General features: G+C 45.6%; 1 protein-coding gene across 8 annotated transcripts in view; it reads left to right on the top strand.

Moving 5' to 3' along the window:
- The first annotated feature begins 267 nt into the window (after positions 1–267).
- The window catches only part of LOC139280792 (uncharacterized), a 228,693-nt gene continuing 215,868 nt past the window's right edge, over positions 268–13,092 (top strand). For 7 of the 8 annotated variants that reach the window (XM_070900496.1, XM_070900492.1, XM_070900494.1 and 4 more), the window contains exon 1: positions 268–315. The gene's annotated coding sequence lies outside the window, so the exon portion shown is untranslated. Of the gene's footprint in view, positions 316–5,443; positions 5,527–13,092 lie in introns of those variants that run through there. The other variant, XM_070900491.1, reaches the window with a different exon arrangement.

The raw sequence follows: 13,092 nt of genomic DNA, 5'->3' as shown, positions 1-13,092 counted from the left end.
CATTTCGAGCGAGAGATGACTGCAACGCAACATTAACATTAAACCGAACTAAGGGCGTTACAGACTCAGGAATTGTCCATAGTAACATTATTGTACACAGGGTCAAAGTTTGATGGATAGACATGCTGTTGTTGGAGTGTTTTAATCTTTTATTTGGTAAATCATTCAGCGGAATTGTGAACCCAATTGCAACAGTCTATAAGTGTAAACAGTTACGTTACACTGCTAGAAACAGTAATTTGATAGGCCAGGGTTATCAGTCCTGCCAGGTCAAAGTTCATATTTCGTAACACGTATTTCCTGAGGCATTAAAAGGTAGGCTATGTGACACCGAACCTGGTGTTTTCGAGGTTTATTTTTTTAAGGTAATTTAGAAAAGAACGAGATTTTCATGTGTCCGAGCGTTTTACATGTGATAGGATTGGGTGCAATCTGAATGAGTGCACTGGCACGGTTTGGTGGGGAGGGGACTAACGCTATCAATAGTCCAGATTTTGTGATTTTTGTTTAACAAGTCCAGTAGTCAACTTTTTTAGGCTACACAAGTTTATAAGGGGTATAAAACAATTCCACTGCAGAAATTAGCCAATAAAGAGTGAGATAGTTCAATCGTTGCCCCGTAGAATGATTGAAACAAACTTCTGAATCTTAATGGCCGAGTTTGTTGCACTTGTGACTTCGGAACTGCGAAGGTCGCTAAATGTTCAAATGGTCGAATTGATAATTGCAACGGGGAAGGGATGTAAAGTCTGGATCATGCACTATTAGGAACATTAGCAGTTAGCATGATGTTTTAAAAGTAGCCAGAATCACCCGTTTGGACTGAGACCCTGGGACAGGATGAGTAACTCGCACCATAGCCACCTGCTGGCGATACCTGGAGCGGCAGATAATGGGACACACTTCAGCCCAACACAAAACCATGTTATTATTTCACAAGTTCTGCAGGCCAGGTTGTACTTCGTGCTGCTATGTCCTTGTTTGTTTTTTTTTTGGGGGGGGGGGGGGTGCTAGATTTTGTAAAATAACCAAATAAAAAGTTCATCCAGATCTGCTTATCCCTGGGGTGTTTTTTTAAATGGGGAGCGAGAAGCTTCTGTAGAGCTGGGTTTTCTCTTTAACTATCAATCTATGAAAAACATTGTAGGAAATGCAGCTTTAAAACTTCTAATTTCTGACTGGATCAAAAACAGTATTCTCCCATATTTCTATAAAATACGTTTCAAGTTGGATTAAATTGAATTACTGCTTAAAACGGTGTATTTTCTCCATTATATGTATGGTCTTCGCAGTGGAAGACACAAAAACCATGCCAAAAATTGCTGGTCACGGGAATGTGGGAAGGGAGGACCTTGAGATAATCACTATCACAAGGGGGGTAATGCTGGACAGGCTAATGGGACTCAAGGTAGACAAGTCCCCTGGTCCTGATGAAATGCATCCTAGGGTATTAAAAGAGATGGCGGAAGTTATAGCAGATGCATTCGTTATAATCTACCAAAATTCTCTGGACTCTGGGGAGGTACCAGCGGATTGGAAAGCAGCTAATGTAACGCCTCTGTTTAAAAAAGGGGGCAGACAAAAGGCAGGTAACTATAGGCCGGTTAGTTTAACATCTGTAGTGGGGAAAATGCTTGAAGCTATCATTAAGGAAGAAACAGCGGGACATCTAGATAGGAATAGTGCAATCAAGCAAACGCAACATGGATTCATGAAGGGGAAATCATGTTTAACTAATTTGCTGGAATTCTTTGAGGATATAACGAGCATGGTGGATAGAGGTGTACCGATGGATGTGGTGTATTTAGATTTCCAAAAGGCATTCGATAAGGTGCCACACAAAAGGTTACTGCAGAAGATAAAGGTACGCGGAGTCAGAGGAAATGTATTAGCATGGAGAGAGAATTCGCTAGCTAACAGAAAGCAGAGAGTCGAGATAAATGGGTCCTTTTTGGGTTGGAAATCGGTGGTTAGTGGTGTGCCACAGGGATCGGTGCTGGGACCATAACTGTTTACAATATACATAGATTGACCTGGAAGAGGGGACAGAGTGTAGTGTAACAAAATTTGCAGATGACACAAAGATTAGTGGGAAACCGTGTTGTGTAGAGGACACAGAGAGGCTGCAAAGAGATTTAGATAGGTTAAGCAAATGGGCTAAGGTTTGGCAGATGGAATACAATGTCGGAAAATGTGAGGTCATCCACCTTGGAGAAAAAAAACAGTAAAAGGGAATATTATTTGAATGGGGAGAAATTACAACATGCTGCGGTGCAGAGGGACCTGGGGGTCCTTGTGCATGAAACTCTTTTAGGAGTAAACAAAAAACATTAAACCGTGCCCCCCGATCTGGGGGAAACACCAACATTTACAAGGCCTTTTTTTTTTGGTCTTTTTTTTGGGGCACAGAATCAAATTCTTTTCCAAGTGCCCCCTATAAAAGGGGAGGGGGACACTAAAAGCACCGGCAATTAAAACAAATTAACTTAAAAAACATAAAATCAAATAAAAATTTGGTTGCCGGGCGTGATGATGCACTCCAGTCCCTCCGGTGCCCACCTCTCGCGGAAGGCCGCGAGCGTACAGGTGGACACCGCGTGCTCCATCTCCAAGGACACCCTGGACCGGATGTATGCGCGGAAGAGAGGCAGGCAGTCTGGCTGAACGACCCCCTCGACCGCCTGCTGCCTGGACCGGCTGATGGCCCCCTTGGCCGTGCCTCGGAGCAGTCCTACGAGGAGGGCCTCGGACCTACCCGCTCCCCTCCGCACAGGATGCCCGAAGATCAGGAGTGTGGGACTGAAGTGCAGCCAGAATTTCAGGAGCAGCCCCTTTAAATAACAGAACAGGGGCTGCAACCTCGTGCACTCAATAAAAACATGGAACACGGACTCTTCCAGACCGCAGAAATTGCAGGCGGCCTGGGAGCCCGTGAACCGGCTTAAAAATTTATTGCACGGCACTGCTCCGTGCACCACCCTTCAGGCCAAGTCCCCGACAAATAGTGGGAGGACCCCTGCGTAGAGTGCCCTCCATCGGGGACCCCCGCCTCCTCCGGACGGCAAGATGGTACGCCATGGCGTGTCCGGACGGCAGGCGAGGATGGCAAAGTTGAGAATGTGCAGGAGCAGCCTGTACAGGAAACCCCTCCGTGCGGAACTGAAAGGCACGGAGGGGATTTCCCCGAGGCGGCTCAAGTTGTGAGGCGCCGGCCCCCGAGGGAGGTTCCGGGGTTTGGCGCCGATGAGGAATTCCATCCGGACGGGGGTCTGTTCGGACGGGATCTCCCCACGTGCTTGAGCCTCCTCGATGCACCTAACGGAGTCGGGGCCCAGAGCTCTTTTTAGCGACTCGATGGCATCGGCCGTGTGGCGGACGTTGGCAGAATTTAGGCGCCGCGCCAGCGTGTCTGGCGCCATCCAGCCCGCTCCTCCGCCATCGAGCAGGTCCCTGACCCTGGTCACCTCACCAGCCACAGCCCTCTCGTCCGACCGCCACCTAAAACCTCGGTCGTGGAGGTACGGATTCCCGAGCAGCGGCTCCTGCAGGACGGCCGCCACTCCAGCCGGTGGAGAGCTGCGCTTGGTGGAGACTTTGTTCCAGACCCTGATGAGTTCCTTGTAAAAGACAGGCAGCTCCCGGAGGACGGTCCTGACGCCCCCAAATGGCCCCATTGTAACACAGTTGCCACACACTGCTCCATGCTTGTGCTGACAGAATGCAAGTATTACGCAGAGCAAATTTTGGCAGCGGTGCATGAAACTCTTTTAGAGTCTACCTGCAAAACATAAACATTAAACTGTGCCACCCGACCTGGGTGACACACCAGACATTTACAAGGCCCTTTTTTCCTTTTTTTGGTTTTTTTTTGTGTTTTTTTTTTTTGTTTTTTTTTTGGGCACTAAAATCACAATTTCTCCGGTGCCCCCTATAAAAGGGAAGGGGACACTAAAAGCACCGGCAATTAAAACAAATTAAACTTTAAAACATAAAATCAAATTAAAATTTGGTTGCCGGGCGTGATGATGCACTCCAGTCCCTCCGGTGCCCACCTCTCGCGGAAGGCCGCGAGCGTACCGGTGGACACCGCGTGCTCCATCTCCAAGGACACCCTGGACCGGATGTAAGAGCGGAAGAGAGGCAGGCAGTCAGGTTGAACGACCCCCTCGACCGCCCGCTGCCTGGACCGGCTGATGGCACCCTTGGCCGTGCCCAGGAGCAGTCCTACGAGGAGGCCTTCGGACCTACCCGCTCCCCTCCGCACAGGGTGCCCAAAGATCAGGAGGGTGGGACTGAAGTGCAGCCAGAATTTCAGGAGCAGCCCCTTCAAATAATGGAACAGGGGCTGCAACCTCGTGCACTCAATAAAAACATGGAACACGGACTCCTCCAGACCGCAGAAATTGCAGGCGGCCTGGGAGTCCGTGAACCGGCTTAAAAATTTGTTGCACGGCACTGCTCCGTGCACCACCCTCCAGGCCAAGTCCCCGATGAATAGTGGGAGGACCCCTGCGTAGAGTGCCCTCCATCGGGGACCCCCGCCTCCTCCGGACGGCAAGATGGTACGCCATGGCGTGTCCGGACAGCCGGGCAGCGGTGCATGAAACCCAAAAAGTTAGTTTGCAGGTGCAGCAGGTAATCAGGAAAGCGAATGGAATGTTGGCCTTCATTGCGAGAGGGATGGAGTACAAAAGCAGGGAGGTCCTGCTGCAACTGTATAGGGTATTGGTGAGGCCGCACCTGGAGTACTGCGTGCAGTTTTGGTCACCTTACTTAAGGAAGGATATACTGGCCTTGGAGGAGGTACAGAGACGATTCACTAGGCTGATTCCGAAGATGAGGGGGGTTACCTTATGATGATAGATTGAGTAGACTGGGTCTTTACTCGTTGGAGTTCAGAAGGATGAGGGGTGATCTTATAGAAACATTTAAAATAATGAAAGGGATAGACAAGATAGAGGCAGAGAGGTTGTTTCCACTGGTTGAGGAGACTAGAACTAGGGGGCACAGCCTCAAAATACGGGGGAGCCAATTTAAAACCGAGTTGAGAAGGAATTTCTTCTCCCAGAGGGTTGTGAATCTGTGGAATTCTCTGCCCTAGGAAGCAGTTGAGGCTAGCTCATTGAATGTATTCAAATCACAGATAGATAGATTTTTAACCAATAAGGGAATTAAGGGTTACGGGGAGCGGGCGGGTAAGTGGAGCTGAGTCCATGATCTTGTTGAATGGCGGAGCAGGCTCGAGGGGCTAGATGGCCTACTCCTGTTCCTAATTCTTATGTTCTTATGTATGGATCACTGTGTTCCAGTCTTGGTTAGCGTGCAGTATGATGGGAGTTTTTGTACTTTACCTCTCTCTTTTCTTGGTCCGTTAAATGATTGTTATCTTTCATTCTTACAGATTATCTCATTGGATAGGAGAGGCTGGCATGGGGGTTTAAGTGAGGAAAGTAGATGCTGTACCTCTAATGTTCAGGGTAAAGCGGTGCTTTAGCAGCAACCCAAAGAACATGGACAATTCAGCGTGTGAGTTGTGCGACTGTTCAACCAGGGTTTCCTGACTTATTTGCATATCCATTACAGCAGGGAGTGGCGCAAACCCGTGTAGACTGGGTGTAAACTGCTGGAGTGTGTGGGAACTGGGGTGCAGCCTTTAACGAGACATATTTGTCCACAGCAGGCTGGAGGAGAGTCAGTTAAGGAAGGAGCAGTGTTTGGGTCACTCACTTGGCTTTCTGATAACTGCACGGCCTAGCTCATCAATCTTATTTAGAGTGTCTACCCTCTGAATCAAGCAGCCGCGCACACACAAACACTGGGTGAGAGTTTCTGCTTTGGGCGCCATTGGCGATCTGAGCGCAAGTTGTGCCCGTTTTGAGAGGGTTTTTTTTGAGTTCCTGCTCACTCATTTGCATATCACCGAATGGAAAATCTGCAATGAACCAGCCAATCAGGCAACGTTTTAATACGTAATTTTTTTTTAAAGTTTTACTTTAAAACATATTCCTTGATGTATTTAAGAGTGATAATAAGAACATAAGAATTAGGAACAGGAGTAGGCCATCTAGCCCCTCGAGCCTGCTCCGCCATTCAACAAGATCATGGCTGATCTGGCCGTGGACTCAGCTCCACTTAACCTGCCCGCACGTTTGGTGCATTTTGATTAATACAGCTGAAAATGGCTTTATCACTAAATATAAGCATTTTAATCAGTGTCAGTCAACCACCTGTGAGTAACTCCAGTTTTAAATTACTGAAAATTACTCTTTAAAAATATACAGAACCATTTGCTGCTTGGATAGTGATACAGTAGTCAGTTTCTAATGTGCCTATTAGTGTCCTTGCGCCAAAAAGAACCAGCTTAATTTTAGAGCTCCTCAAAGGTGTGCAAATGAGCGCAATTAGCGAAAACTCCCGCTGGCAATGAACTCACCCTAGGGTGTGGCCAGTTTTGTAGGCGGTTCCAGGGCGATGTTTGTCAGTCAAGAAATTATCAGCACCAATATTTTGGTGTGCTTCTACACATGCGCACGGTTGGCCCATCCCCGTTTTGCGCATGCACACCTGATTCCCTTTTGCGCATGCGCGCAACCGAGGTTCCACAGTTACAACAGGAGTGTAGCGTCGGCCACCCTGTCTTCAGCTCCGTGGAAGAGAGAGGGAGGGAGGAAGGAAGGAAGGAAGGGGGGAGAGAGATGGAATCGGAGGGAGAGTGGGAATGGGAGAAGGGGGATTTGGAGGGAGGGTGAGAGTGAGGAATTGGAGGGAGAGGGAGGTCAGGAACTCTGTTGGGGTGGTAAAGAGCACAGTGGGAATGGCGGAAGAACGTGATCCAGGCCTAAAGTGAGGGGAGGGCGGGGATTGAGAGCAAGAACATGATCCAGATGGTAAGACGGATCACGTTCTTCCAATCCCACCCCCTTTACACCCGCGCTATGTTCTCCCTCTCCTCTCCATACACCTGGTTGATTTCTCTGAAAGCTCGGTGCGTGTGTGCAAGTGACATTATAGACTGGACAAAATTCAGAAGTCACGACACACTGTTCACTTCATACCTGTAAACCTGTTAACAATTTGTGACCCATGTGATATATTCACAGAGCACAAGCACACACACAGCTTCCTTCATGGCAGGCAGCTCTCTCGGAAGTCTCCGGAAATCTGCCTGGTTCTGTTTATTATTAACTGTGCAATTGCAGTACACAATACGTCCGCATCCATAGTGTGGAGCTACAAACATTACAAGCTTACAGACATTACACTTCTCCCTCCTTAATGAAGAAGTTATTATAACAAGCATCATATATAACTTTCATGTTTATACATAACACAGGATATAAACTTATTTTTTTCCATATTTACAAATTTAACTTTACCACTTGTTTTCTGTTTTGAAGAGGATACCTTCACTCTCGAACAGAACCTTCCAAACATGGTGTCGATTTCACACTCATTCGAGGCTCATCCGAATTTCCTTGATTTTCATTTGAACTCACTCTGATTTCAGGCTCTTTGTTTTCCTGACTCGGACTCAGACTTTCATTTTGATTCTCTCCTGGATTTGTTTCCAGTACATTGGATTTAGGATTTGCCACTGGTATATCAAAACTATCTGATGAGTCAGAAATAATTGAATCATTCCCACCTTCAACTCCTTCCATGTCTGTAGGTAAAATATGATCAATATGAACAAACCTAACCTGTCCATTATCAAACATCTTTACCAAATATGTGCGAGGACCACATATCTTCACCACTCTTCCTGGTAACCACTTTAATGATTTATGGTGATGGTTCTTCACTCTCACCTTCTGGTTTAATTTCACACTTCTCTCTTTTACTCTACCTTTATCATGATTCTCTTTCTGTCTTAATTGTGCCTCTTCTACGGACTGTGCCAAATTTGGTTTTAACAACGAGAATCTGGTTCGTGGCTGCCGTTTGAGAAACAACTCTACTGGTGTTCTACCAGTAGTTGTATGAGGAGTATTTCGATATGTAATCAAAAAATTAGCCAATTTGTGATCCATTGACAACTGTCGTTTCCTTGGATTTGGATCTAACATTTGTTTTATGAACATTTTACAATTTGTACAGTGCGCTCTGCTGCACCATACGAAGCAGGATGGTATGGTGGAACCTTGGTATGTTTCACACCATTTTTGCTTGTGAATTGTGCAAATTCTTCTGAATGAAATTGTGGTCCATTATCCGAAACAATCTCTTCAGGGAGGCCAAATGAAGAAAATAATTTTCGTAAAATGTCCAATGTTTTACTTGTTGTTATTTTCCACATTGGAAACACCTCAACCCACTTCGAATGGCTATCAATCACAATGAACAATTGTTGTCCTTCTAACTCAGCAAAATCAATATGTAGCTTTTGCCACACCCTGGGAGGCCATTTCCATGGCTGTAATGGTACTGGTGGTGGTTGCTTGCTTACCGATTGACATGTCGTACACTGACTCACGATGTACTCTATATCTTTATCAAGACCTGGCCACCATAAATAGCTGCGTGCAAAACTCTTGGTCAAGCACATTCCCAGGTGCTGGTTATGGAGGTCTCCTAATAATTTGGAGCTGAATTTATTTGGTATAACCACTCTTGCACCCCACATGATACAATCTTTATTGACTGATAATTCATTCCTATGAATAAAGAATGGAAGTGTATATTTGTCTGTTACCTGGTTTGGCCATCCATTTGCAATATACTCATACACCTTTGACATCACTGGGTCACGTTTGGTTGCTCTACCAATCTCTTCAGCTGTGACTGGCAGTTCATCAATGTATGAAAAATAAAACACTTCCCTATCGGGTGTAACTTGTGATGGGGAAGGCAATCTAGACATTGCATCAGCATTACTGTGATCAGCTGATCGTCTGTATTCAATATCATATGTATATGCTGACAAAATCAAAGCCTATCTCTGCATTCGGGTTGCAGCTAATGTTGGAACTGGGGACTTTGGATGGAGGATTGTTGTTAGGGGCTTATGGTCCGTAACGATGGTAAACTTATGACCATACAAGTATTTGTGAAACTTCTTGACCCCAAAAATTAATGCCAAAGCTTCCCTTTTAATTTGCGCATAATTACTCTCACTGGCACTGAGAGTGCGTGAAGCAAAAGCAATTGATCTCTCCTCCCCACTACTTAATACATGAGAGATCACTGCCCCAACTCCATACGGAGAGGCATCACATGCTAGCTTAATCTCCTTAGATATGTCATAGTGAACTAACATGGTGCTCTCTACCAATTTGCTTTTACATTGCTTGAATGCTGCATCTCATTCTTTTGACCACTTCCAATGGACCTGTCTTTTCAAAAGTTCATTCAGTGAATGTAATACTGTAGCCAAATTTGGTAGGAACTTCCCATAATAGTTCAAAAGACTCAAGTGACATTCCTGGGAGTGGGTGCATTTCTAATTGCATCCAATTTTTCCATGGTTGGATGTAAACCATCTTTGTCTACTCTGTACCCTAAGTACTCCACTGAGTTTTTAAATAACTCACACTTATGAGCAGACACTCGTACTCTGTGCTTCTCTAGCCATTTGAGGACTTCATTCAATATTTTATTATGAATTTGCCTATTTGGTGCTGAAATTAGTATGTCATCCAAATAACATACTACCCCTTCAATACCTTGCAAAATCTGGTTCATCACCCCTTGGAATATGGCAGGGGCGGAAGACACTTCAAACGGTAGCCTATTAAATTGGTATAGGCCTAGATGAGTATTTATAGTCAAACATGACTTGGACTCCTCATCTAGTTCAAGCTGTAAGTAGGCATTCGTAAGATCTAGTTTTGAGAAGATCTGACCATCTGTCAGTGTTGTGAACAAATCTTCTATATTTGGCAATGTATTGGGGACATTACCCTCCAGAACCTGGTTTACGGTTACTTTATAATCACCACACAATCTTACCTTACCATTGGACATAAGTACAACAACAATGGGTGTAGCCCAATTACATCGATCTATCTTACAAATAATGTTCTCAGTCTCTAGTCTTTTGAGTTCTTGCTCAACTTTCTCCTTGAGTGCATATGGTACGGAACGTGGCTTGTAGTAAACCGATCTAGCGTCCTTCTGTACCCTGACACTCGCCTTGAAGCCTTGGATCGGACTGCCCATTTCGCAGAACATCTTCGGATACTTCTTGATAACCTCATCCGTTGATGAAAATCTCGCTTCTGCACAGAAAATCTTACTCCAATCCAGCTTCAATGAGCTCAACCAATTTCTTCCTGGTAAGGCAGGCTTGTCTCCTTTCACTACTATTAGAGGCAAGTCCTGAAATTAATCTTTATATTTCACCGGTACGGTGATACGACCTATCACAGGAATTTTCTCTCCCGAGTAGCCTCGCAGCTCTATCTTGGATTTCTCTGGTTGGAAATCACGCAATTTGTCGAGGTACAGCGACTCCGGTACTACACTCATGGGTGCACCCGTGTCAATTTCCATTGGTATCTTGAATCCCGCAACATCTATGTGGATTTTGATGCTTTCCGAATCGCTGTCCGTTAACCTCGTGCTCCTGATGACGTGTAATTCTAATATCTCTCGTCCTGCTGTTGTTCTTCCATGCTATGTAGTCTCTTGGGATTGCTACTCATAGCTTTAAACGCTGGACTCGTAGCTTTAAAAGCTGGTTTATTCTTCAGTCGGCATGCCTTCGCAAGATGCCCAGTCTTTCTGCAGAAGAAACACTCTGCCTTCACGTATGGACAACTTTGAGCAATGTGTTGTCCCAGGCACCTATAGCACAATTTCGACGCTGTTAGAATTTCCAGTTTCTGAGACTTTGGGCCCCCACCATCTTTTACTTTGAACCTGCAGGTGATTTACCTCGGTTGACTGATGACCGTAATTATTATTTAATTCTCGGGAATATTGTTCGGCCATGCCCATCGACCTCGCTGTCTGACAAGCAATCTCAAAAGTCAAGTCATCCATCATCAATAACTTCCTTCTGATCGCATCATTTTTCACCCCACAAACAAAGCGATCCCATAATGCACAGTTTTGAAAGTTTCCAAAATTACAGTGCATTCGATAGCTTTTTTAATGCTACGATGTAATCACTGATATTTTCATCAGTCTTTTGATTCCGAATCCCGAAACGATAGCTTTCAGCAATTTCTAACGGTTTGGGGTTATAGTGCTGCTCCAGCTTCGTTAAAATCTCTTTAAGCATTGTGTCCTTTGGCTCGTCGGGCACAAGCAAATTTACAAGGGTTTTGTATAATGCCGGGCCCGCCACCGATAAGAAGATCGCTTTCTTATGTTCCAACACAGCCCGGTTCTGGATTGCATTGTCTGGAACTTTGATTATGTTATTTGCATAATACATTTCTAGCCGATCCACATATGCTTTAAAACGTTCCTGGTCGTGACTATATTATTCCCCCAAATGTCCGATTACACCTGCCATTTTAATCTCTAGCTGTTCGCACCGTGTGCTGTATTTTACCTTGGATTTTGTAGCTTTTTTTCCAAAGACAGAGACTGCCCAAGTTTCTCTGTCGGCTGGCTGAATCCTGCCCCAACAAAATTTAAGCTTTAATTCATCCGAAAAATTCCATCTCAATAGCCAAGTGTGATATTTTCACAGAGCACAGCACACACAGCTCCTAACATGGCAGGCAGCTCTGTCGGAAGCCTCCGGAAATCTGCCTGGTTCTGTTTAATTATTAACTGTGCAATTGCAGTACACAATACGTCCACATCCACAGTATGGAGCTACAAACATTGCAAGCTTACAGACATTACAACCCACACACAATGTACCCTATATGGCAAAAGAGGAGGGAGAGGGGAAGCTCATGAATCCATGTGGAAGGAACTTGAGCAGGGGGAGGTCAGGAACCCGTGGTCGATGACAGGGGAAGGTCAGGAATTTATATGGAGGGAGGTCAAGAAGCTGTGGTGGGAGGGAGAAGGTCAGCATTTGGGCAGAGGGAGAAGGACAGGAACCCGGGGGCTGGGGAGGTCAAAAACTTGAGACGGGGTGCGGGGGGGGGGTGGCGGAGAATGTCCGAAACTTGGGGGGAAAGGAGGTCAGGAACTTGGGGTGGGGGGAGTTGAGGAACTTGGGGTGGGGGGAGTTGAGGAACTTGGGGTGGGGGGAGTTGAGGAACTTGGGTGGTGGGGTGGGGGAGGAGGTCAGGAACTTGGGCGGTGGGGTGGGAGGATGTCAGGAACTTGTTTAGGAGGGGGTGGTGGGAGAAGGTCTGTTCCAAGTGTGCTCTGTTCTATCTCCTTAATCCCAAAGGACATGTTCAAGATGAGAATGGAGCTAAGAATAAATCCTTTGGAGATTCCAGGTGTAACTGTGGGGGTAGACAGAGAAAGCATTACTGGAGATGCCCTGGCTATGATTGGATAGATAAGAGTGGAACCAAGTGAGGGTAATCCCATTGGGCTGGACAACAGAGGAGCGACTTTGGAGGATGGTATGGTCGACTGTCAAAGGCAGCAGAGAGGTCCAGAAGGCATAATGCACCATGGACACAGTCACAGAGAATCATTTGTGACTGATTAGCATAATTTCAGTGCTATAGCATGGACAGAACTCGATTTTAGAGATTAAAACACGAGAGTTCTGGGAAAAATGGGGAAGGATTTAAGAGGTGACAATAAGTTCAAAGACTTTGGAGAATAAGAACATAAAAAATAGGAGCAGGAGTAGGCCATTCGGCCCCAGCATCTACCTTGTCAAGCCCTGTAAGGATTTTGTATGTTTCAATGAGATCACCTCTAATTCTTCTAAACTCGAGAGAATATAGGTCTAGTCTACTCAATCTCGCCTCATTGGACAATTCCTCCATCCCAGGAATCAGTCTGGTGAACCTTTGTTGCACTCCCTCTATGGCAAGTATATCCTTCCTTGGGTAAGGAGACCAAAATTGTACACAGTACTCCAGGTGCGGTCTCACCAGGACCCTATATAATTGGAGTAAGACATCTTTACTCATACTCAAATCCTCTTGGAGGAAAGGCCAACATACCATTTACTTTCTTAATTGCTGTACCTGTATGTTAACTTTCAGTGATTCATGTACA

This window comes from Pristiophorus japonicus, chromosome 15, assembly GCF_044704955.1.
Source record: "Pristiophorus japonicus isolate sPriJap1 chromosome 15, sPriJap1.hap1, whole genome shotgun sequence".
NCBI lineage: Eukaryota > Metazoa > Chordata > Chondrichthyes > Pristiophoridae > Pristiophorus > Pristiophorus japonicus.
The sequence above is the reverse complement of the archived record's forward strand: the minus strand, read 5'-3'. Positions and strand labels throughout refer to the sequence as shown.